This window comes from Hippichthys cyanospilos, chromosome 11, assembly GCF_059441005.1.
Source record: "Hippichthys cyanospilos isolate Australia breed blue-spotted pipefish chromosome 11, RoL_Hcya_1.0, whole genome shotgun sequence".
Taxonomy (NCBI): Eukaryota; Metazoa; Chordata; class Actinopteri; order Syngnathiformes; family Syngnathidae; genus Hippichthys; species Hippichthys cyanospilos.
This window is the reverse complement of record NC_142379.1, coordinates 9,623,898-9,648,753: the sequence shown is the minus strand read 5'-3', so window position 1 is coordinate 9,648,753 and position 24,856 is coordinate 9,623,898. Positions and strand designations below refer to the sequence as shown.

Sequence of the window (24,856 nt, the reverse complement as noted above, 5' to 3'; positions counted from 1 at the left end):
CATTTCACCAAGGCAGAGCGATTGTAAAAACAGGGTAAATGGCTCGAAAAATATTTTAACCTTCTGCTATCCTGCCACGTTTCGAATGCATGAGCTGTTATCTGAAAAGAAAATGCTACATGTGAAAAATGGCTTCGAAGTGTGCCAGAACGACAGCAGTAATTTACATTTCATTAAGTGGAAATTCAGACATAGTTAACATGATCATTGAGGGACCGGCTAATTAAGTGACTTCTCAGTTTGCTTGGATTAGTGGCACAGGGATGCCATTAATCAGAATTGATTAGCATGTTGTCATCTACTAGCAAGATAGCTATATTTCTCAAAGCCAACAAACATTTTATACATACTGCACCTGCGACCAAAATCACTCCCACAACTAACTCAAGGTCCATCTAGAATCATCTCCTATTTTTGTCCAACTACCGACATGCACTTGATTTATCCTTTTTCCACCCACAGGTTCTAAACCGTTTTTGGTAAGACAATTGAAAAACAGTTATTTTAAATCAATGTTTTGGTCCAAGTCAGCTTGAATCAACCACAATCCGCTAATACTGTGTTGTCTGTTGTTTAGAATCATCATGTTCAGACCATGAAGCACACCACATTACATACGATGCAGTCTCAATGACCAGATCTACATGTAAGACAAAATGTGAAAACTTCAATTCTCCATTTAGCTCCATTACGATTGTATTATTGCTGATATGTAATCTTTTCTAGATAGATGTAAGGTACTGTGTTCTTAAAATGAATGTAAAAGACATACAAAAAAACTGCAATTTGTACGCAAGTCCCCCTTGATTATAAGGCACATTAATTTGTGAGAACATTGAAAAATGTAAGTGCACATTATAGTTCGAAAAATACAGCAACTTTACTAGAGAAAATCAATTTTGGCACTGGTAGATGCAAGGGGTCTCAGTTTCACTTCACACAACTGGCATGGGATATAACCATCTACTGACACAATCTACACCCCAACATCCCCCCTGAGGACCCCCTTCCAATGTGTTACTAATGCTGTGTGCCACTTGTGTTCACTCCAGTGATAGCTTAACTGCAGAGGTCAGCCTTATCTTGAAGAGAAAAGTCCTCTCCGAGGACTCTTGGGCCCGGTTCACACTGCAGGGCTTAACGCTCAATTCAGATTTTTTTTTTTTTGGTGAAATCTTTCCAAATAAATGCAACCTGTTTGCGACCTGCGTGTGAATGCTAAAGTTCCCAAAACTGTCCCGCATGTGCATTGAGGACACAGTGACGTCATTCACAGCGGGCGTCCTAAATGTTAGTGTTTGAGGAAGTATCTGGCGATGTAGAAACGGCTGTCATACCGGACCCAGAATATTTTCAATCTATTAGATATAAGGAGGAATTTGAGGAGGCGAATGGTGAGGTTTTTGGCCATGGGCATTGTGTGCAGTGCCAGCAACGTGGCCAAGCGAGACAGAGAGGAAATACACCTTGCTATTCCACCTGTCCAGATTTGTCTTTGCTTGGTCCGCTCTAGTTACTTTGTTTTTTCCAACCTGCTTGCACCAATTGTGACGTTTGTCACTTATTTGTTACGTGCGAGGTAAATGAATGAAACCTGGCCATTCAGACAGTTACCAAAAAAGTGGGACAGGATTCAGGACCACATACCAAAGACGGCGTAATTGTAACGAAAAAAATTCTGATGTGTCGTTCACACTGCCATTAAAGGATGAGATACAAGTTGCATAGGGGCAAAAACCAAAAAAATGGGAAGTGGGGCGCTTCAGATTGCTGTGTGAAACCAGCCACCTATTGCCCTGGCTAACTTTGAAGGCTTTTTGTTTGTGCTTCTTGGTCACCACGATTATTGGACTATTTCTCATTGAGCGTCCTGATCACTGGAGGGGAGACAGGGTCAAGCAGCAGGAAGCGCCTCCCTGTCGAACAACATTCACCTTCGTCACCTTCTCTTTCTCACCAGGATAAACGCACATCAAGTACAGTAAGAGGGAGATCAGAGCTTAATTTGAGCGCCTCGCAAACACAAGCGCAGACTTTTCCCATTAAATCTTCCTCTTGTTTATCTCCTAATTGACCTTATCTCTGCTTATCTAATCTCTCGCTCCATCTTTCTGTCCGGCGCAATCTCTCCCATCTCCTCGATTCTAGCCGGGCAGTCGCATCAACGTAATGGACAGGGGGCCTCCACAGGTAATTATTCAATCAGCCTCATAACCTTGTGGCGGTTTGGGCGGCCCATTAATGCACTCACCCAAATGGAGCCGGCTACTTTGACTGCTAATCCTACGGAACAGCAGAGTGGGATGAATGTCAGCGGTGTCGCCTGGAGACCGCTACAATCTGCTGCGCGGCCGCGCCGTTCCGTAAAGGAAATATTTGGGAAGGGAGACTTCATGATGCGGTCGTAGGCAGAATCTGCCTTTTGCCGGCAGCTGTCCGGATCAACCTGTATCAAGTGTGACCGCAGGTGTTTTCAATGTGTTACCGGGGCTGCTACATATTCATAAGCGCCGCGCGCACGTGTGCGTGACCCTATGGAGTCGCGGTCTCTTGGCACGGCGGCGACTGAGGCGAGGGCACTGCGGCGCGTTTTCGCAGCGGCGCATTTCGCTGGCTGCCGGCTTTGGCTCGGGCTCTTGTTTATTTTCTGCAGGGACGTTTTAATTAGGGCCTCCAGCTGTCAGAGGTTCGTTAGCGCGCCCCTCCTCTCGCCGGGCCGGCCCACCCCGCGGGGAGTCGGCGGCATCAGGCAAATGAACACATTTGAGTCAAACGGCACGCAGACTGACAATAGCCCTTCGCCGCCACGCCAGCGGCTCCCCGAGGTGGAGACATGGTTGTTTTATGCCTCATCTCCCCAACCCCTGGGGCCTCGAACAGAGCCTGGCCAAGACTGACAATGTGCTCACTGCCATCAGGCAAAGGTGAAGAGCAGGCGCAAGATAGAGAGGACAATCAATTGTCTCTTCTTTTATGTGAACTGTACCTTAGGATTGCGTATTATTCACTAGGAATGGCCAACGGACTATATTTCCTTCATCGACTGAGGGGGGGAAAATATTTATCTTTATAATTTTTTGATGGGAAGAAATCTGTATGTATGAACTCTACCAATAGCTCACGGCATTTTTTACTCCTTCAGACGGCAAACTAGTTTGACCGAAAAAAACGGAGTCTGTGCCGGTTGCAGATCAACAGTCGCGTGCACCCAATCAAAAGGATTCTTAATGATCTTCTGGGTCAGTACTGCACCTGGTGGCACTGATAGGGCTGAATATAATTAATTTCGTAATGCAAACTCTCCAATTTTTTTGGTATAATTTCTTGTGGAAGCCTCTGCCTGACTTCTTACTCTTACTATATTTTAGTCCGGAGGCATGGTTTCTCCACCCCTATCTTGCCATTCATATTTATTTTTCATTAGCCTGTTGGGCACAATTGAATTGCGCCCCGGAGCAAGTGACCACACGAACTTCATACCTGCGTCTATGAGAGACATTTAATCAAGTAGTTTCATGAAGCGTAGCCTAGTGGATACCGTGTCTGCATAACAGGGCGGAGACTAAAAACATAAGATGGATCTGGATTTTACAATTGAGCGAAAATGACTCACAACGTATTAATTGGTGTATTATTGTCACAGGAACGTTTGAATGGCGACACGTGTGGCAAATGTGGGGAGGGCGCTGCATCAAATGGAGCGCACTCTCATAAACCGGTCACCCAGAAGTTTAGAGCACGTATTGGAATGTTTAGTCGGCCGTGAGTATTGTATTGTATTTAATTGTTACAAAACGGGCCAATAAAGCTCATCTACTCGGTGCACAAATGTCTTTGTCATTACTTTTCTGTTGGCCACTATTCTAGCACAAAAGAGATTTTGCAACACTGTACGCTGGACCAAAGAGACAAAATATCTTAGGCTAGCTTAGCATTAGCGAGCGGAATACAACACATGACACGAATGGACAACGTATGGATTTAAAATTTTACCAAAAAACACCCTTGGCCAATGTATGACCAGGCATTCTTAGAAGTTACAGTAAGTTATTTGATATTTTGGACTATGTCCTGTCTTTCGGCAAAAGTAACCTATTCAAACAGTCAGGATTCAGCGATTAAATGGTAAATAAGCAGAGACTGTTGTACTCAGATTTATTGTAGGAGTACAGGCATTCCTGCATTTCTAATGCTGGTCTAAGTTTGAATCCCAGTTCCAGCTATCTTATGTAGAGTTTGTATGTTCTTCCACTGCTCAGGAAGGTTTTCAAGAAGAACTCCAGCTTCTTCCCACATTCCAAATACAAACAATGAAAACACCAAATTGCCTATGGGTGCGAATGTGAAGGGTTGTTTAGTTAAGTTTGTCCTGCGATTGGCAGATTAGTCATCTGAAGTGCCAAACAACAGATAGATGGACTTTCCTAAAAGACCAGGTTTCCCAAAAGCATTAAGGCAAATCCATCAGGGTTTCATGAAACCAAGGTTGAATTTTTCAAGACCAAGCTGAATTTCATCTTTCATCGTGACCAAATCATCAAATGGGTTGGAGTAGCCCAGCTCAATTCCAGACCAAAATTGAAAATATGTGGGAGTGTCTTCAGACACTTTTGTAGCAGTTTTACAAAGAAGGTTTCATAAATATTGATCTGAGAGCCTCTTACTCAAAAAGATGAATGTTTTCATTTCAATAAAAAGTAAAAAGTGCACAGAACGATTCACACAGCACCATTTCATCAACCTACCGAATGGATTCCGAAAAGGTTTTTGCAAATAAAAGGATATTAGGTATTTATTCTTGCCATTCGGCAGTGTATATAGGCCTACTATAGTGTCTTTAATTATTATCTTAAAAGTAAGGCAAAACCAGTGCACAATTTTCTTAATGGTAATATTTTAGGCAAACAGTCAATGTCCAACATCACGGAAGATGTAGCAAAAACACGCTTGAAACCACGTGAACAGAATGTTTGATGTTGCTGGTTTTGCAGCTCTGCTTTCATGTTGTTGAGTAGTTATAATTGAGTGTCTGCAGCGTCGGGGGAGATGAAGTTTGGTATTCTGGTTGGAGGGCTAAAAACTACTTATCATGCATTACGGCCCTGCTTGGACCTCAGGATTTGGAAGTCAAAAGAGTTTCTAACGTACGTTTTTTTTTTTTCTTTTTTTCCAGGTGCTGATCAATCGACAGCTGCTGGACATGACAGATGCACCCCCGCACCATCCTCCATACCCCGCCGCCCTAAAACCGCAACCCGATCTCTTAATATTCCATATTCGCACTCGCTCCGCATTCCGCCTCCGTATGCTGCGGTTGACCTTGACGACTGGGGGATCATTCCCAATCCAAGGTTCTTTCCAACTCTCAAGAGCCCCGCCGCCACACGTCTCCAGCCCGTTGGCCGATACACCCCCCCGTACCCCTCGCCCTCTTCGCTCCTCTCTTGGCCCCGGCCTGGGTCATTAATTATCTAATGGAATCAATACAGCGTTAGATTGGACCGCAGTGACCCTGCCCACCCCGGGGTGCCTTGACAGAGGTTCTGAAGCATAGGAATGATGTGCTCCTTAGAGTCCGAGTGTCCCGAAAACTGGCAGAAAACTGAATAAAGACATGGCCGATAAATAAATGATTAGAAGAGCGAAGGGGCGGGGGTGGAGTGAGGCAAATCATAGAGAAATGATGGGAAAATGAAGATAGAGATGGGGGAGAAATGAAAGGGGCTGTTACTGATGTAAGCCACTGGTGATCAATACAGTTCTCCTCCTCCTCTTTTATTACAAGGAGCTTTGGTGAGGCTCACTTTTGTGTCCACCTCTCTTCACGGAATCATCGCGATGACTGTCTGCCGACTGCACACTTCATGAGCTGCGGTATAGAACCATATCAGTCTGATATACTTCTCGCTACTTGACCAAAACATGCCAGAGTCGTCTCTGAATTGCGCAGTGCAGAACGACAACCAGAATAATAAATATATTGCTATATTAATACCTCTATGAATGTGACAATCCAAACGGAACGTTATTATCTTTGAGGCAATACCGCATGAGGACTTTTCCCCCAGCAGCTCCTGGATCAGGTCAGACTGACTTCTGCGCAACAAGAGGGCTCTGTGATTATGAGAGCTGGTATACTTTAGGGGCTTTGTGGTCTAATGTCATTTTTTTCAAGGCAGGAGACTTCGGGAGCGTGTGTGAGTGTGTGTGTGCGGGGGGGGCGGGGGGAACAACTGAAATCCTCCAAGTAGCTGATTTTGTCTCATTCGCTGAAAACCACACATGCAGGATCAAGCGGATTTGTCGGAGAATTAGAAAACAATCGGTTAAAAACAATTAAAAGTTATATTAATGAGACCTGTGGTAGTGGGTAGTAAAGTAGGCCGGCCCAATTAGAAAAGCGCACATCAGTTTATTGCCTGCTAGGGGAAATGGCTTAACATCAAATTTACTGAAAAGTCCACTGCAGAAGTTCCATTGTGCTTCGAGATGCTTAATGGACACTTTGTTAGGTACACCTGCACACTTGAATGAGATCCAACAGATGAGCTGTTTGTAACACTTGCAAATAATGATGTCATGAATTCAGCGATGTGATTATAAATCTGCTTGTAACTTCATAACTGCATTGTTACACAGACACTAATAAAATACCATCATGAATACAGCAGCCCTTTTTCATTGGCTCTTTCATCATCACCTAAACCAGGGGTCACCAACTCCGGTCCTCGAGGGCACCTATCCAGCATTTTTTCAGTGTAACCCTCCTCCACTGCACCTGATTCATAGGATGTGCTCATCAAGAAGCTCTGCAGGAGCACCAAAATGATCATGATAATTTGCATCAGGTGCAGTGGAGGAGGGTTACACTGAAAAAATGCTGGATAGGTGCCCTCGAGGACCGGAGTTGGTGACCCCTGACCTAAACTAACCTTGCTGCACCATTTTGACGCATGTTGCTAATTTTACGGCGTTACATTAATAGCTAAATTTTAATTTTCTATAGCGCTTTAAAAAATATGACCTTTTGCCTTTGTATTACATCTGAAATTGTGGGCCAAGTGAGTGTGTCAAACTCAAGGCCCGGGGGCCAAATTTGGCCCATCACATCATTTTTTTACAACCCCATAAAGCAATTAGTTTTTCGTGCAAAAATGTAATATTAAAAAGTACAATATAAATATAAAGTTCTATCTACTTCATGTGGCTGCTGCAACCAAACTAAGAGGAGAGTCACGGGAACAAAGAAAGAGAATGATGGACGGTGACATAGTTTCACTTGTAAATTGCCAGACTAAAAAAAAAAAAAATTGTTCAATAGCTGCATTTCACTGGAAAACAATTAACAGTCCAAAGAAAACAAAATAAATGTTTTTGAAACAAAACATTTTTTGAAATTACATTAATTCTAAAAAAAGTCATAAATAGCTGTTTAACAACGGGATTAAGGAAAATTTCTATATATATATATATATATATATATATATATATATATATATATATATATATATATATATAGGTGTCCTGGTGAAAGAGCAGCAAGTCCTGCTGACTGTGGAAGTGCAGAGTAGACTGGCCTGCTGTATATAAGGCTGAAGAAGCTAAATCCACTCCCGCAGGCTAGGACCACATCAGCTCTGACCTCCAAATAACCACAGGCCATAGCGCAGCACAGAGGGTCACAATCCTACACACGCACGCAGTCGCACACACATACATGCGCTAACATGGATGTATCAATTAGCTAGGTGCAAAAGCCAACGTTCAGAAAATCCGCGTAGGTGTCTGACGGATGGTGGTGAGCCACCGTTCCCACACACTTTTATGCACTCATTGACCAAAGTTGCTAGACTTAACCGCATCATATAGAGACAACAAAAGAGGAAAGTGACAAATGTGAAAATTAGACATGCACATCCTCATGCGACAAAGTGGGCCGTGTGTATTTGTGTGCGCACGTAGGCCGGTGGATCCCTCCAGGCCGGCGTGTGAATGACAGCGGGGGTTATGTAAGGAGCCGCCTCGGGGCCCGAGTGGACAGTCCGAGCGGAGATCAGGTCAGCCGAGTGTGACACTAAACACATCTCCCTGACACCGAGCTGACACCCTCTGTCACAGACGCACACACACACTGTCTGTCAACGCTCTTCAAGCGCGCGCACACACGTGCGCACACAAGCAGGAAGTGTGCGAGCTGCTGTCTGTCAATATGGCCGACACTGAGCACCTCAAAGCGCGTGTGCGTGTGGAGAAGAAAGGAACATTAGAACAAGAGGGTGTGCATCTTTTACCTTGGGTCACATGCATTGTAAGTATATTTACAATGCACCTAAACGAGTCAAATAGCATTTCAAGGTCGTATTGTAAGGAAATCAACTGGTGGGAAAATGAAAGGCGCACTAAATTATTATGCCTCGATGTAAGACTTAATGCAAGCGTTTACACAGGTCTGATTGGCTGGATCGAATTGGCACATATTTTTTGTATTTGATGCAAAAATCAAATATCGGTTGTAATATCCAATTCTGGCTATCCGTAGGTCGGGCCGGTTCCGATTTCCGGCGTATAGCAGAGGTTGTCTGTACAATATAAAGCAAGTAGTTGAATTAGATTGAATACGTTGGTCCGTTTTATGACCTAATCAGTGATTGTAAAAAAAAAAAAAAAAAAAAAAGTCAATTGGTGATCAGCTCCAAAATCCCGATTATGTAAAGCTTATAAATAAATAAACACTCTTGTCCCATTTGGCGCCTCGAAACCGATGGACAGGAAAATCACTTTTCATGAGGACAAACAACCAAGCAGAGACAAGTGCAATTATATATATATATATATATATATATATATATATATATATATATATATATATATATATGCCACTACATAAGAGTGGCAAGTAGACAATAAAACCAGGGATTGATTATGGAGAAATAGCAAGAACAGAGATACTCTACATGGTGGAAATGAGGTGTGTAGCTCCCTGGAACATAAGAACGGACCTTGTTAAAGGTGCCGTCTCCACAAAATGAAAGATTATCCATCATGCACCCAAGGAACTTGTTTACACGCTTGAACTCATCGCATATTCCGTTTACATGTTTAGGTTCTGCTGTATTGGTCAGCAACAACGTTGTCGTTTTTTTTAAATTATCGCTTCATGCAACACTGTATGAATTGAATGATATCCCATGGTTGACAAAAACAAACTTCTTGTCATCTCTCACGTTTACAATGGTTTGACCTTGAAACAAAGTCATTCCATTTGAATCACTCCCTATGAGAAAATATCTTTCAAAATTCAAAGTGGAGTTCTGTATAAGAGAGCGGATCGTGGGCAAATTCCGGGGTTCCCCTGCATTTCGAATAAAATCTAAACTGCACTTATTTCTTGCGTTGCTTATTTCCATGAATTCACGCAGTGTGGTGATTAGTTATGCTCAAAAGAGGTTTTTGCTATAATGGCGTTAAAGAGGATGCAAAGCTCACAGCGTGATCATCAAAAAAGAAAAACACACACAGAGGTGCTGATGCGGGAAAAATGAGACTTCACCCGATGCCGCCTTTAAGAGGCGTCGAAATTTCCTTCTGCTCATCTACCGTCCAAGTGATGCGGGGCAGGGTCGCTCGCCTTTTGGCGCTGAGCGCCAAGCCTTAGATGGGATCTCAAAGAAGAAGCCGGGCCTAATAAAAAAGGCCTAAAGGTGGGTCACGGGGGAAGCGTACGTGTATATATATATATATATATATATATATGTATTTATATAAATATATAAATATCCATACTTGCACATGTCAGGGCCAAAGCGGATGGAGAGGCTCAGAGGCTCAGCGGGCCCATGCACGAAATGTGATGACGCGGGTCTGTTTCTAGTCAGGGGCGCAATCCCATTTTTATTGGCGCTCCCGGCGCTGAGTGACTGCAACGTGAAAGTGAAGAGAGAAATATTCCTCTTTTTTGGGGAGATGGAAATTGTACAGGAAAGTTTTTTTTTTTTTTTTCAGGATTCCGTTCATAGGGCAAATTGTGATTTTGCTGGGTTAGTTGCTTTGAATGCAGACCTCCTTCAAGGCTTCACTATCCCCGTGGTGGAATTTTGTGGATGAAAGTGAGGAAAATAAAGAAAGAAACCTGGATTTCCCTGAGTGAAATGTGTAATCCTGCTAAGAAGCAAACAACCTTCCCGGCACTTCCAGGAAAAAAAAAGTTGCGGGGCAGAAAAGCACAACGGGGCTCTCGCATTCCAAGCCTTAAGAATGACACAAACGCAAAAAACCTCTCCCCGTCTCAATGACAGCAAAGAGCGAGACACCGTGGGAGCGGCGCAGTGACAACAAAGTGGTGATTTGACGCTGTTTACTTTGTGTGTTTGTCACAGTCATTGTGCCAAGTCGGACCACCTGCTGCAGACTGCCTGGAGGCTCCCGATCTTACTCAGCCACTAAACTGTGACCAATTCTGCCTCTGCAGGTGGACACACTGCCTGGCGCGCTATACGTCGCGCATGCAAACACACGCATACACACAGGAAGTGGCAAGCCATTATTATCAAGGACAGCCTGCTTGAATGTCTTTATCTAAAAAGCAAATATTAAGGAGGCGAATCAAGTCCAAGAAGAATGTGAGGGAGTAGCCACTTCAAGGGCATTTGGACCCCCACCCCCCTCCCATCAAATGAAACAAGTCACATGTGGAAAATGAAGGGGGAAAAAAGTCAATCTTCTAGAGAAAAAGTTACAGAGATTAAAACACACACCGCCAGACAAAAGTTGCATGTGCACATAGTCAACAGAAAGTGTGTTAAAAGCCAGCGTGCGTTTGTGTGTGCGTCAATTTGTGTGATGGACTCACCTGACGGGCATTTCCAGCTTGGGATGAGCTGCTTGTGATGTGATCCACTTTGTCGGACTCTCTAGCTCTGCCCTGTCCTGGGTGCCCCCCACCCCACCCCGATCCTAAACACAACAAACAAACACTCTGTTTGTGTGCGCGTCTACGTGTTGTCAGCGTGTGTGCGTGGAGTCCAACGGGGACCCGGACCGGGGCAACGTCTGTCCCACCCCCAACCACCAACGCCGCCGCCGCCGCCGCTCGCACCCTGCGCCTCCCTCTTTCACTTTCACAGAAGCAAAGCCGGACACATTGTGGACTCGTGTGTGTGCGTGCGTGCGCGCGTGCGTGTGTATGAGCTAGCTGATGTACCTCTCCTCGCCTCTTAGACTCACTTCACTAACACTCTGCTCCGCTGCCTCCAGGAGATGGACTCGGATTAGGACACAGCCGGTGTGAGCAGCTCTTCCAGCACCTCTCTCTCTCTCTCCCTCCTCGTTGGTGTCTCTCTACCAAAGCGGCGCGCTACCCTCCTTCCCTCTCTCCTCGCTGAAGCTCCTTTCTTTCCATTTCCTCCAGGGAAAGCTGTGCACACACCAGTTGTCTCTGCCTTCAGCTGCTCCCTCTCCCTCTCTCTCTGTCTCAGTCACTAGTAGATATAAAAGGCATGCTTGTTCAGCCCCTCGCCTCAGTCTCTTCCTGGCGCTCTCTCGCTCTCCGCCTGCCTCGCGCTTTTCGTTTATCCCCACCTCCCTCCATCACCCCCCCCCCCACCCCCCGCACCCCAACCAACCAAGCAACCAAGCAAGCCAGCTACCTCGCTCGCTCCATCCCTCCCTCTCTCCCTCCACACTTTTTCTTTCGCACTGTCAAAGTTGCCTTTCAAATGCTGATGAGCAGCCGGAGTGAAAGAATGAGGGAGAGGAAGGGCGACAGAAGAGTGGACCGCTCAAACAAGTGGGGAGATTCCGTCGTATCCAAAAAAAAAAAAAACAAAAAAACAGACACCTCCCGTCCTGTCCTGTCCTGTCCTGTCCTGTCCTGTCCACATCATTAGGTACACCTGCAGGAGATCATGAAATAACAAAAATGCCTCAACACCGTGTTCTTTTGCTGACACTCAAGGAGATTTTCAATTGGCTTTCAATTGCCTTTTAATGCAAAAATGTAATTCAAATAAAATATACATAAAATACTAACTTGACCCCTTTGATAGCCACTTGGCACACTACATTTAGAATAAAGATTTGCTTGGGAGTGAACGTCAATCATTAAACCTTCTTTTACACTTGTTGTACATATGTTATGCATGATAGGAAATGTTAAAAACTTTTTTTTGGGGGGTGGGGGATTATGCACTTTTAATATGGGCTCCAAGCAAGATGCAAAGTCTTCTAAAATCACCCCTAACTTCATGAATTTTTGGTTGTTTTTTTTGTGTCATATTGCGATTTAGTGTGGATTTGTTTTTCAAAGGTTGGAATGTTTTTTGGCATATTGTGGATTACTGAAAAATCAGGAAACATTGACAAAAAAAGATAAAGAGACGCTATACATGTTTAGTTTATTTAGATTAATGAAAACTGCATTTTGTTCTTTTTGTTATTTTTTCTTGCTTGTGTCCATTAATGTGAGGATTTTTTCCAATGAGAATTCTTATTAGTCCAGCCGTAAAAAGGGTTAAATGATAAGTAAAATCCATCCATCCATTTTTTAAATAAAAAAAAAAGTAAATAAATAAAATACTCATCACCAGATGTGGATCCCAGCAGATTTTAGGCCTATTTAAGGATTATTTTTGTTATAGTTCTTTAATTTCAGTTAATTTTAATACAATTTTAATGCAGTGGACCCCCAGGTTACAGTGTCCCCGCCTTACATTTTTTTCCCCTTTATGAAGTGGAATACTACGTTTTTTGGTCCCCTCTTTATGGCATTTTTTCCCATTTTACAGCATCAACAACACTAACAAAATTCAAACTTGGCAGTCAGTGTGCGTGCATATGACTTTGCAAGTCACACCACGCTCATACGTCGCTACATGCGTTACTGCATATGTCACAAACATGCTGGTCTGCTATTGGTCAACATCACGGCGTCCCTAAGATGATGGTCTGCTATTGGACGGCGTCGTGCTGTCACTAAGATGCTGGCATGCTAAAGACTTTATCTTGTGTGAGTGCTTATCGTATTTATTGTGGATTTTAGTGCTTAATTCAACCTTTAGTTGGTTAGCCATGGGTCCCAAGATTGTTAGTGATGGTAATGGTAGAGGTAAGAAGATGATTAGTATGGAAACGAAGCTGGAGATAATCAAGAAATACGACGAAGGCTAGGCTAGGCTAGACCAGGCTACCCTCGCTAGGGATTATGGCCATAAGTAGCTCAAGTCAACGTCATCAAAGGTCACTCAGGAAGTCTGCAGATGGAAATTAGCCCAGGGCTATAATCTGGCTTTTTTTTTTTTAATTTTCATTAATATGCATTGCTCCTCTTTTCTAAATAACAAATAAAATTTCATTTTTGCCTCATTTTTTTATATCTATGATGTTATTTAATTATATACATGAATATTATATATACACTTTAAATACTATTTTTATGTTTTTACCTGGGGTTTATACTCATTAGCTAATTACCATAGATTTCTATTGATCACCATACGAAGATTTGACCTTACCATCTCAACTCCGGAGCTGATTCATTTTGTATGGCAGGGGTCCACTGTGTGACTGATCTTCCAGCAACACCAAATTAAACATTCAAAACAAGTCGCAAAAGCTCACGTATTGTTATTTGAGTGTACCTGTGATGCTGAGAAGGAAAGTAATGTTTGATTTATCCAAAAAAAAAAACTGTACTGAAATGTTTTGGGGTTTTGTTGGTTACATTATCGCAAGCTCGTGAAGACTATTTGTCAAAACGATGCATGCAACCATCTTTGCCAGCAAGGAAGGAGATGAGACACTATTGTTGAGAACCAGTAATACTCTCTTTCATTGACTCCCATTAAATGCACGGCAGTTGCTTGGTCATAGGCTGACAAATCTGAGTCAGTCGCAGAATTTTACAGGGTCGATACTAATAGATTTAGGGACCTTTTAGGGACCCTTTGTCAGTATTGACAAAGTCAAACAGACTCGGATTCATCAGAATCTGACCAAGAAAATGCCTTGCATTGAATGGGAGACAATGGAAGAAAAGACTGGCTGTCAACGATGCGTGTCACATACCTGCCCCCTGCTGGTAAGTATGGTTGCACGCATTAGCTCTGGTGGTGTCTCAATAAATCATTTCCTCGAGCTATTATAAGCTTGCTCATATACAGGGCTAACTAAGGCCTGTCCTTGAGAGCCGATTATCCAGCCGATTTTACCCTGCTCCATGCCACCAAATTTCAATGATCAGGATCGTTATCAGCTCTGCCTACAGGTATAGGGCCCAAACTGTGCCGATGAGTTCATCATTTGAATCAGGTGTGCGCAACATCGAAAACAGGGTCACGAGTAAAGGCCTTGGGTACTTGCTTTAATACAACAAGAAATACGAAAAGCAACTTCGGATGCAGTTTTTCTTGATCAAATATATATATTTTTACTTCTCAGCACCACTGGTAAACTTGATGCCAAAAAAGACTAAACAAAGGTTATTCTTGCGATAATTTAAATTAGTGTTACAAGCACGAAGTTTTGTTTTGTTTTTTCAACCGTTTTTGTTTTCATTGTATTTTGTTAACGGAAATGTTCCTTCACTTTTAGTTACGTCGTCACTGTTTACAAACTATGATAACCTGAATAAGAGGTAGAGTGTTCAAACCCCAACGTCTTTTGTGCTTTTATGGGATTCCAAAAGCATGCCTCTGAAGTTAAGTAAAGACTCAACTGTCCATAAATGTGATTTTGAGTATGAATGTCTGTATGTGCCCTTTGATGGGCTGGTAATCAGTCCAGGGTTTAAACCCCCTGATCTCACATCTACTCCTCTCCCCAAACACACAATCCTAAAGCGGATAAAAAGTCAAGAAAGTCGAAGAATGGATGTTTATCATCATGGTTTGCTGAGGTAATCAAGTGCACTGCATCACACAGAGAGCCGTTTCTAATATTTTGACCCTCTCGCGTAGCTAAATAAAATATTAAACAGCTGTCAGTATGATGGAGTGCAGTTCTGCACCACTACAACCACAATCAAAACAAACATCAACTTGGATTCCCTTAATTGAGAAATTAAAATTTAACTTTTAGCGACTTCTGCATTAGAAAAAGGAATCATCTGCGGGGATTCAAAACCGTACAATAAGAAGCCTAAGTGAGGCAGAATCGGTAAAGAATATTTAGAAAAACCTCAATTAATAATAATAAAAGAAAGAAAGGTAGTAAGAAATATATCATCATACATCATTAGAAATATAACTCATTTTGAACCCTTATTTACCATGAATTGTCTTTCAAGCAAAGTCGCGTAAAATAGTCTGCTTAACTTTAAAATGTGGAGTTATACACTAACATTCATTTTATTCAGTAGCCTCTTTTAAACAGAATATTTTTGTTAAGTGCATAAAAATGTTGCAAACGTGGTTGGCCAGTCTGTCTTGCAGTCAAGTGACCTTGGTATGACTCTCCATCATAACAATGGTGTGGTACCTGATAAGTGAAAGTTATTTATCATCATTTATGACTTCTTTTCTTTGTTTGAATTCAAACCACTTTTGCACTCAATTTTAGAGGTAGGAGGTGTTGAACTTTGTGCGAAATTTCAGCTCCCAAGTGTCTTCAATGCTTTCCCTTTGACATGAAAAGCCTTTGATGTAAAGATCAAAGGATTGGACAAAATACTGTTCAAGGGTGAAAGATTTTTTTTTAAAAATCGGTTAGATGGAAAATCTATGCTTTTTTTTCTAACTTAGAAACTGACTAAAAAAATAAATGTTCACCTCATGCTACACAGAACATTAAACAGAGCGTTTCTTTCCCAACAAAGCAAGTATTTCCACAAAAGAAGAAACTGATTTTAAGAAAAAAAAGAACATGCCAGCTAAATTAAAAAAAAAGCACTTTAATTAAAATGGGATTAACAGGAGAGTAATTGTAAAAGTCAGCAAATGTGAAAATAAAACTTATTGTTATGCGTGATAAGAACAGGACATTTCATTAGGTAAGCTTGCAGACCATAGGAGTAGAATTTTTTCATTTTTTCAACGCCTCTAGGCATCAAATGCAAAGTACTTTTCCCTGATGACGACTGTTTAAACACAAAACGCAAGTGATAATTCTCTGAACATACCCCCCCCCCCCCCCCCCCCCGCCACACACACACACACACACACACACACACACACACACATACATACAAACTAGAACAGATTAGGGGCTTATAAATTCATAATGTGACATTATGCAGGAAACAGCATAAGTGAGAGCGACATCATTTTACATTGTGGCACATATAGTTCCATCAGTATATCAACATAAAAAAAATAAACCTAAAGATGGGCTGTTGTTTACGTGTGAAAGATGACGCATGAAACATCAACCTTAATGACTCCGAACCTTCACGAGGACGATTTGTCTTGAGCGTTATCTTGACACTTAAAGAAATGTTTGGCTGCACTCATGATATGATTAATGAAAACTCTCAAAATCATCATATTCAAGTGATTTAGAGGCTTTATAAACAGGCAAACTGCTCGTAGTTTTTGAGTCACTTGAGATGTCTCCAAATTTCCACTCACAAAACATTCATTGATTCCAGTTTAAACATGAAGGGATACCCGGCTGATATTGGACTTACTTCAAGGTATCGGGTACTTGTAAGCGATGCTGATACAGCCCCTTGGTACTGACAGCACGCTAATCAGCGTTAGCAATGTTAGCTTAGTCCTGTAAAAAAGGATAGCATCACCAAATCGTCAAAACAAGCCCATAAACACACAAGATATCTTTGCAACTGATTAATCGAGATAGCAGGACGCAACTACTACAGAGACAGAAGACAGATTTAGACATTGTGATATTGGCTCATTGTTTCTGTATGTACAAGGAACAAAAAAAATAACATTGAAAATTTCACCAAGTGGTCCCATTCGATTGGACCACGCCCAGCGGTTACATATGTGCTTCTGCAGTTAGTTTTTAGCCTTGTTGTCTGTGCCAGATTTTTTTTTCATATAGCACAATGTCATGTGATCTACCATTACTAGCTTCGAGAGCTATTGACAGCGATTGACACATTGAGCACCCTTACATTCGAGTCTCGACATGGCAGAAACACTTCTACAGGCCTTGATCATGCAGTTGCCCCACCGTAGTTGTGTTTAACAGTTGCATGTTTCAAAATGATGATATGATTACACGTTTTTATGAAAAAGTTGCATTTTATTATGATAGATTTAATCTGGCATAAGGTCGAGATTGACATTTTGATGCCAAACTATCACTTTGCCGGTGTGATTTCAAGACACTTCTGCTGCGCTGGGCCGCCCATCTTGATGAATACCAGCCTGCCAAATTGACAAAAACAGAGCGAGCTGTGTGCCGAGTCGAAAATCACAGTCGGCCGGCAGGGTGCAGAAGCTCTGTCTGCAAAAACAATGCGAGCGTGTTAAGGTGTACTTTTTCTACATTCACGTAGCCGGCGAACCTAATGAGTCCATCCTGAAACCGAAAGAAATTCCTTTACAGTTCCTCCATATCGGTGATTAAAACGGCAGTAAATAAAGTCGAGTCCTTCAACCTTGACTATGAGGACTCGCTATATGAGCAACTAAAAATGGATGCGTATTGATGCCAGACTGTGAGCGTAAACAGCCCATATATGTTTGAAGGTGCGCCGCACACATGCATGTGTCTACGTGAACAAATAATCACACTCAGACTCACTCAAGTATACTCTCTATACCAAAACACCGCCCCCCCCACCCACCCTCCACCCCCGCCCGCTTTCCACCTCTCCTCTGTTCGTTCCCCTTGCCCTCAAACGCTACTCAGAATATTGATACATCACCCCCACCTCGTCTTCCTTTCCTCCCTCTCTCCCTGTCTCTCCCTCTCTCCCTCCATCACTCACTTTCTCCGCTGAATACTGATAGGCTGTCTAGTCCGTGGTCTGAGTTTCAAATCTCTCCCGTCTCTGCGGCTGGAAAAAGCGGCGGCATAAAGGAGCAAATAGCACACAAGTCAGAGCACAGAGGTAGACATAAATTCACTTAAGTACCATTTCAGATTATGTCAAGCCAAAAAAAGAGGGGGGGTTAACATTGTAGGAAGACGGGGAAAGAAGAGGAAGGCAAGGGGGTGGGTGGAGGGTGGGGGGGCATGAGAAGAAAAGTGCTGCTTTGATTGGCCTGCAGCGGAAACTGGCCCGAGCGGTATAGCTGCACGGTGGCGAGCGGACGGGCTGGCGACAAAAAGGAAAAGACGTGTGAAAAGTTCAGGCAAATGAAGACGCATTCAGGGAGTTTTGTACGACAACCTCCCTCCCGACTCATTGTGGGACATGTCAGCCGAGGCCCGGCACAGGCGGGCGGGATGTGGGCGGGTGAGTGAATGAGGTCGTCAATGAGCCCCAGTGAGCTCCCCCTAAATACGCACGCACGCGCACGTGCACGCGCGCGCACTAAAACACAACACAACAACAAAACAGACAGACAACATGTTGCTTTTCTCACACAAGGTGCAAAAGCCTTTCAGGACTTTTGTGTTAAGTATGTGCCTGTGTGTGTGTGTGTGTGTGTACTCGTTCTGTCTGCATCAGAAGTACACACACAAAGTCTGTGTGTGTGTGTGTGTGTGTGTGTGTGTGTGTGTGTGTGTGTGTGCATGTTTGTCCTCCAAGTCTTCTCCATTTGTCCTTGAAGCAGACTTGCGGGGAATATGTGTCTTTCTAATACAGAGGGAAAATGTGTTTGCGTTTGTGTTGGGAGGGAGGGAGGGGGAGGAGGGGGGGTCACCAACTTGAGCAAACGAGCACTCATCACTCCAACAGGGGGCAGGATGTGACAAGCAAGTTGGTGCTTCCGCTGTTGGTGGGAACAAGGACATGTGGACTTGCGGGTTTGAGCAGACATCCTGTATTCTCCAAACATGTTTGCCACTACACTATATCTTTTTAAATGTATAGTATAGGACAATCAATGTCAAGTGAATGAGTCGTGTAAAAGTAGCTGTAAAGAGGTATTAGAACAGAAACAGACTCAGTGAAACACATTTTCTTCTTTACTAAGATCCTGAATAGTCAGCGCTAACTTTTGTGTTTACTACTGCTTGCATGTGTTTGGATCATGTCCTGTCTGTATTCTGAAAAAAAAGTGCTCACATTCAAAGAGCTATAGCGACAAAGAGACGCAAAAAAGAAAAAAAAGTGAGTACATACTGTAGCTCAAGCAGTTGACTGGAGATGCTTTCACTGACCGCTCACAAAGTGGGACAGACAAAATGAATGCGCCAAAAGCAATGACTAGCCTGTTAGCACATTGCAGGTGGTATGTGATAGCGTAACCAGCGGTCACCAGATTGACGAGCAATTAAAGAGGTCCTTGTGAGAATTAATTGCATATTTCATTTTCAGCAAACGCGTCCTGTCCATGTTTTAAATTGAAACACTAGTCGCTCAAAACTTGGCCCAAAAAATGACGTAGATAACAACCACTTGTCTTTCAGTTTGAGTTTGTACAAACACCGCACACAGCTAATGTGTGCACAGTGCTAATACCAAATCAGACACAACCTAGCCAACTGTAAATGCAGGTTTTTTGGGGGGCCCTCAAACTAAGAGATTTTAAAACGATCACCACTACATCTGTGTTGTTCTAGCTTACAAACTGGGATAGAAGAAAAAAACTACACCGATGCCATCTCCTCTCGCATATTAAAAACTATATTTCTCTTTTTAGCATAAAAGAAACAAGAGACCGTTCCGTCGGCGTCACGGTGAAAGTAGTCTTATTTAGAATAACATTGTCGGATCCTGACTGCAAACGCACACGTTGGCGGCGAGCACAAAGGTTCTTTTAATGATGCCGTAAGAGGAGATAATATTCTAAATGTATCAGACAATTCTTTGAGGACGCGCGGCCATTAAAGAGCCATTTTGCTGTCTGTTGAATACGCTCCTCCATATTTCATTGAGATGCATATCTGCGTTTCACACTGTCTGCCTGCTCCGTTATTCTCTATTCAGAAGTGACCCATTGCTCCCTGCCATACAATCCTTCACCTTCCTGGCTTAGAAGTAATTACCACTTTAATTTGCTGCCTGCTTTTGTGCATGTGTATCTGTAACTCTGTGTGTGTGGGCATATGTGTCTATATGGATATTGGGGGCAAGGAAATGCATGGCTTCATCACCCGAACCATATGAGTGAGATCTGAATAGGTTTTCAATAATTGATTAGCAATAATTTACATTTAAATATCACCCGGCAACAAAAATGATAATTAGTTCGCCTAAGTTTTTTTTTTTTTTTTTTTAAATGACAAATCTGTCAAAGTGTGTTTAATGCAGTTCTATTCTAATGTTTGTAAACATCATGGTATAGGCCAGTGGTTCTCAACCGTTTTTCAGTGATGTAACCCCCCTAACCAGTGCAAAGCATTTTGGGGTATTAAAAAATTTGATTGTTTGATTTATTAAACTTTAGACACTTCATTGGTCCACAACAACAACAACAAAAAAAATCAACCTAAAGTGTCTTCTTTTGGGTCACAGAAAAAAATATATTACCAAAAAGAAAACGTAATTATTAATATTTACCAAAAAGAAAACTTAATTATTAATATGAAAAATTCCACCCAAAAAATAATCAATATAAAGTTTCAGACCTGTTCTAAAAAAAATAATTATAAATAAATATTTGTCCACAGAAAAATATTCTACTTAAAGTGTCCAATTTTGGGATCATAGTAGAGATAAATCATTAACTTGACAGGTAACGAGAGGTGGCTGTGACAAGTTGGGTCCAACTATTGTATAGGGGAGAATCTGGGTTTTTACAATCATGAAATTGAGTAACCCACTGAACATAAAATGTGATTTATGACCTTATATTTTCCTGAAACAATTAATTCAATAATCACTTTTAAATGATCGTCGCATATTCATTTGTTTGACTTAATATCCCCCTGAAGTACCCCCTGAAATCCTTTCAAGAACCCCCATTTGAGAACCACTGGTATAGGCTATAGACTGGAATGCATTTGAGACCTGGGCCTTCACTACAGACAAAATGATCCACAAAAACATGCAACATGAATATCTGTGGTATTACAGGGAAGTGGGGCAGAGGTGAGTTGAAGATCCAAAAATTGTACTCAAGTAAAGGTATTGTAATTTTAGAATAGAGTAATAGGAATTTAGTAAAAGTAAAAAGTATTCCTCCAAATGATTAGTAAGAGGGCGGATTTACAGAACAAGTTAGTAGTACTAAAAAAAAAACCTCTGGTGTGCAAATACAGAATGGTGAGCATATTTAGCTTCAACAGTTGGAGGATGGAAAATGCTTGAAGGCCCTGTTTGATGAATCTGAAATCTGATTGGTTTGAGAAAAAAAATCAGCTGTCATCATTGCATTGAAGGCCAGTGGCAGATTCCATTTACATGGGAACACATACAGTAGAAGCCCAGACTTTATTTGATTAAAAAAAAACAAAAGAAAAAAAAACAAACAAAAAAAAACTGCTGGAAGCTAGAACTATTGGAAACTGGGAAGCCAAAACAATGAAGATAATCAAGTCTTGGAAATAAATTAATACAATTTTGTGTTAGTCGCAAATAGGTCAGTGCTTCTGAGTATAGATATGTTTTTGAGAAAAACAAAAACAAACACAGGGCAACTAGAAGACTAATCAAATACCTTAAGTTTTACAATAATTATCATTGGTTGTTATGATTAAGTGGCAATATTTGCTGTTAGGCAACTTTTATTTTTTTTACTTCAAAAGACTTCCACTTTAAACCACTAGCAGCATTGTAATACTATATTCTTTATCATTATTGTTGTAATATTTATTTCCAGCAATAAAACACCACCTACATAATATTTTTTCCCTCTATTGTTTTCATTACCTTTGCTCACTGATTGGCTGGGAGAAATCACATAGCTTTAAAGTCTTTTAAATTGAAAATGATTGCAGTATAAGCAAAATTCATTGACGTTATTTCCATTACTATTGAGGTAAATGCGACAGAATCAAATATGGTCCCTTTGTAGGTTATTAAAAAAATATTTGTATAAATACATGCATGTTAAAAGACACGCAAGTAAAATGTGTTTTTTGGGAATGTACACTTCCATAAGTATGCAAGGTAAGTCACCGAATGAAATCTGCACATGCAGATAACACGATTACCATGCATGTCACTTTCTAATATGCAATATTACTTTAACTTTTGTCTCCAAATTTGCAGATTTATTCCCAAACAGCAATGCAAATGAGCGCATATACGTGTGTGTGTACTATATGATTTGTTGTAGTCCGTGCATGCGCGTGTGTGCGTGTGTTTGTCTATCCTCCCATTGGTCCAATTATTCCACAACCAAAGCTCGTCTGCTTCCCCGCATCCTTTTTTAAAAAACCCTCACCCGACTCACCCCTGCATTCCCAATGGTGGGCCGACCCCCCCATCTTAACCCTTCCCAGCCGGATCACAATACACCGGCACTGCCCCCCCCCACCCTCACCCCCAAGCAAAGCCCTCACAGGACCTCCACTGTACCTCCTGTGTCCCCCTTGTCGCTCACCTCACTTCATTGTCTTCTCCTCCTTCATTTGCCCCCTAAACTCTTCTTTCACCCTCCCCTTTTTCCCCCCATTCTTCCCACTATACCCCCACCTGCCCTCCTCAGTCCCAGGTGAGCTGACGACACAAGGAGAGCCAAAACACTCGGTGAATATTAATGGTTTGATCTGAATATTAATAAACTGTGCATCTTAATGATCTTTAAAAAAAAACAAAGAGCTTCAATAAAACACTATACTGCTGGGACGCGCACACACCGCGGTCCACACCATGTTTCGCGCATTGTGCAGCATAGTTAAAACGAGGCCTTATCCTCCGACCCTCTGTTGAAATGCTGAGCGTCGCGTTGAAGACAAATGCCTTCTCTCCTCCTCTTCCCGCTCGGCAAATGAAGACGCTTCTCTTTTCCCACGTCCTTCTCCTCTATCTCATCCTGTTGCGCTCTTCACTTTCTTTTTTATCTCCTGCTCGTTTAGTTCAGCCAGCTCCCGTCGCCCTGTTTCACCTCCCTTCCTCTTTACTCAATCCCCACCCCTCTGGATTTTTTTTTTCTTTTTACCCCCCCCCCCCCCCCCCCAACAAACTATCTCGCCCCTTTCCCGCTATATATTACCCCATCTCTTCCATCCTCACCTACTCGATATTCCAGCCTTGTTCTCCTGCAGTCTCCAGCACAACTTTCTGACCCACTTCCTCTCTCGTCCCTGGCCTCCTGATCAAAGCCTGCAGGACGGCATCGCCTTGGGCAGAGGAGAGGGAGAACGTGAGCTGGGTGGGGAGGCGGCGAGGTGGATTTCGGAAAGGGGAGGGTGGATGAAGGGATCTGAGTTGAGAGGAAAAGAGGAAGAGACAGATTGAGAAGGGATAGAGACGCAACCCGGAGATCACAAAGCCCGGGAAAGAGGAGCCAGGTGCCCTCTCAAGCCCAAGGACAAAAGCGCTTGCTGCCTGATCACACATACACACACGTGCGCGCGCACACGCGCTGAGAAAGCTGTCATGTACGTTATGTGTGACGACAAGGCTGACATTAATGTAGTGTGATAAGAAAAAATAAGGAGAAAGTCTTTTTTGTTTACTCTGCCAAAAATCTCCTATTTCGGGGGAGGGAGGACTGGAAATTCAACAGGATGTTTCAAAAATTACACTTTCAGATTACATGCCGTCCCATCTTGTTATTCTGTTTTGCATTCAGGCGTTGCGCGCATGAGCGTTGCTGACAATGTGTGAATCTGCATCCCAGCAAGCGTCAATCAGGGTTGTGCAAACTCTCCCATTAATAACAGGAGATGTGATTGGACGGTGACCGGTTCTGGGTGTGACCCCGAATGGCTTCTTGATGAGGTTCGGCGCTATATAAAACTGACGGAATTATCATGGTTGAAATCTCTTCAAAGTTGGAAAAACATAAACATGGTACCATCAATTTTTGTCAGCGCGACTCTGCCGTGAGTCACAGCCTAAATTTATGCGGAGGCGGGTTAGACTTTGCCACTTTTTGACCCAAACAAACATTTGTTTCCTCTCACTGCATTTCAATAGATGTCAATTATGTAGGGATTTTTAATATTCATGGGCTAGTCTGGCACCTATTCCCTATGGATAGCAGGGGTCAACACCAAATATATTGTTTAATTAAAGAAAACACTCTTTTCTGTTCACGGAATGCGTCGTGTCACACACATTCACCAAGTTGTAAGGACATTAATTCTTGTCGTGTGTGGTTGTAATTACTTGTAGCTGAATCTATGTTATTTAACATATTTATGCTTAATTTATGCTGCACTGTGATTTTATGATGTTATATGTTAACCAAACTGTGATTTTATGTTGTAAGGTAGTGAGATTTTTCTTCGCACAATCTTCTAACATTGCTCACCAAGTCATTGCTTGTAAAAATGAAGATTTCTGTTGTTTAAAATGACCTCATCAATAAATAGCTCATCACGATATACAATATATTTAAGGTTACAAGACTATGGTACTGATTTGTGTAATAAATAATGGCCCAGACGTTACTTAAATGGTTAGCATACAAAAAGGCAAAAAGTTCAAATAATCATCAAATAATCATATTTTAGGCGCTTTTTGATGGGCTAACAGCTGATTAATTGGTGGCACCCAAATTTTTAGCTGTGGGGTACATATCATTTTGAAAGGACCAATCTTTTTTACTCCAATCAAGACATTTCTCTCTAGAATACCTTGATGATCATGCACAAATGAAAAAAGATGTCCCAGAACGTAACAGAGGTTCCTTCATGTTTGGCGGTAGGGACAGGGTTCATTTCT

The 24,856-nt window shown here is 42.2% G+C and overlaps 1 protein-coding gene across 2 annotated transcripts in view; it reads right to left on the bottom strand.

The window, feature by feature from the left end:
- npas1 (neuronal PAS domain protein 1) overlaps positions 1–11,451 on the bottom strand; it is a 58,047-nt gene extending 46,596 nt beyond the window's left edge. For both annotated transcript variants that reach the window (XM_088428371.1, XM_088428372.1), the window contains exon 1: positions 10,850–11,451. The gene's annotated coding sequence lies outside the window, so the exon portion shown is untranslated. The remainder of the gene's footprint in view (positions 1–10,849) is intronic.
- Positions 11,452–24,856: the final 13,405 nt, after the last annotated feature.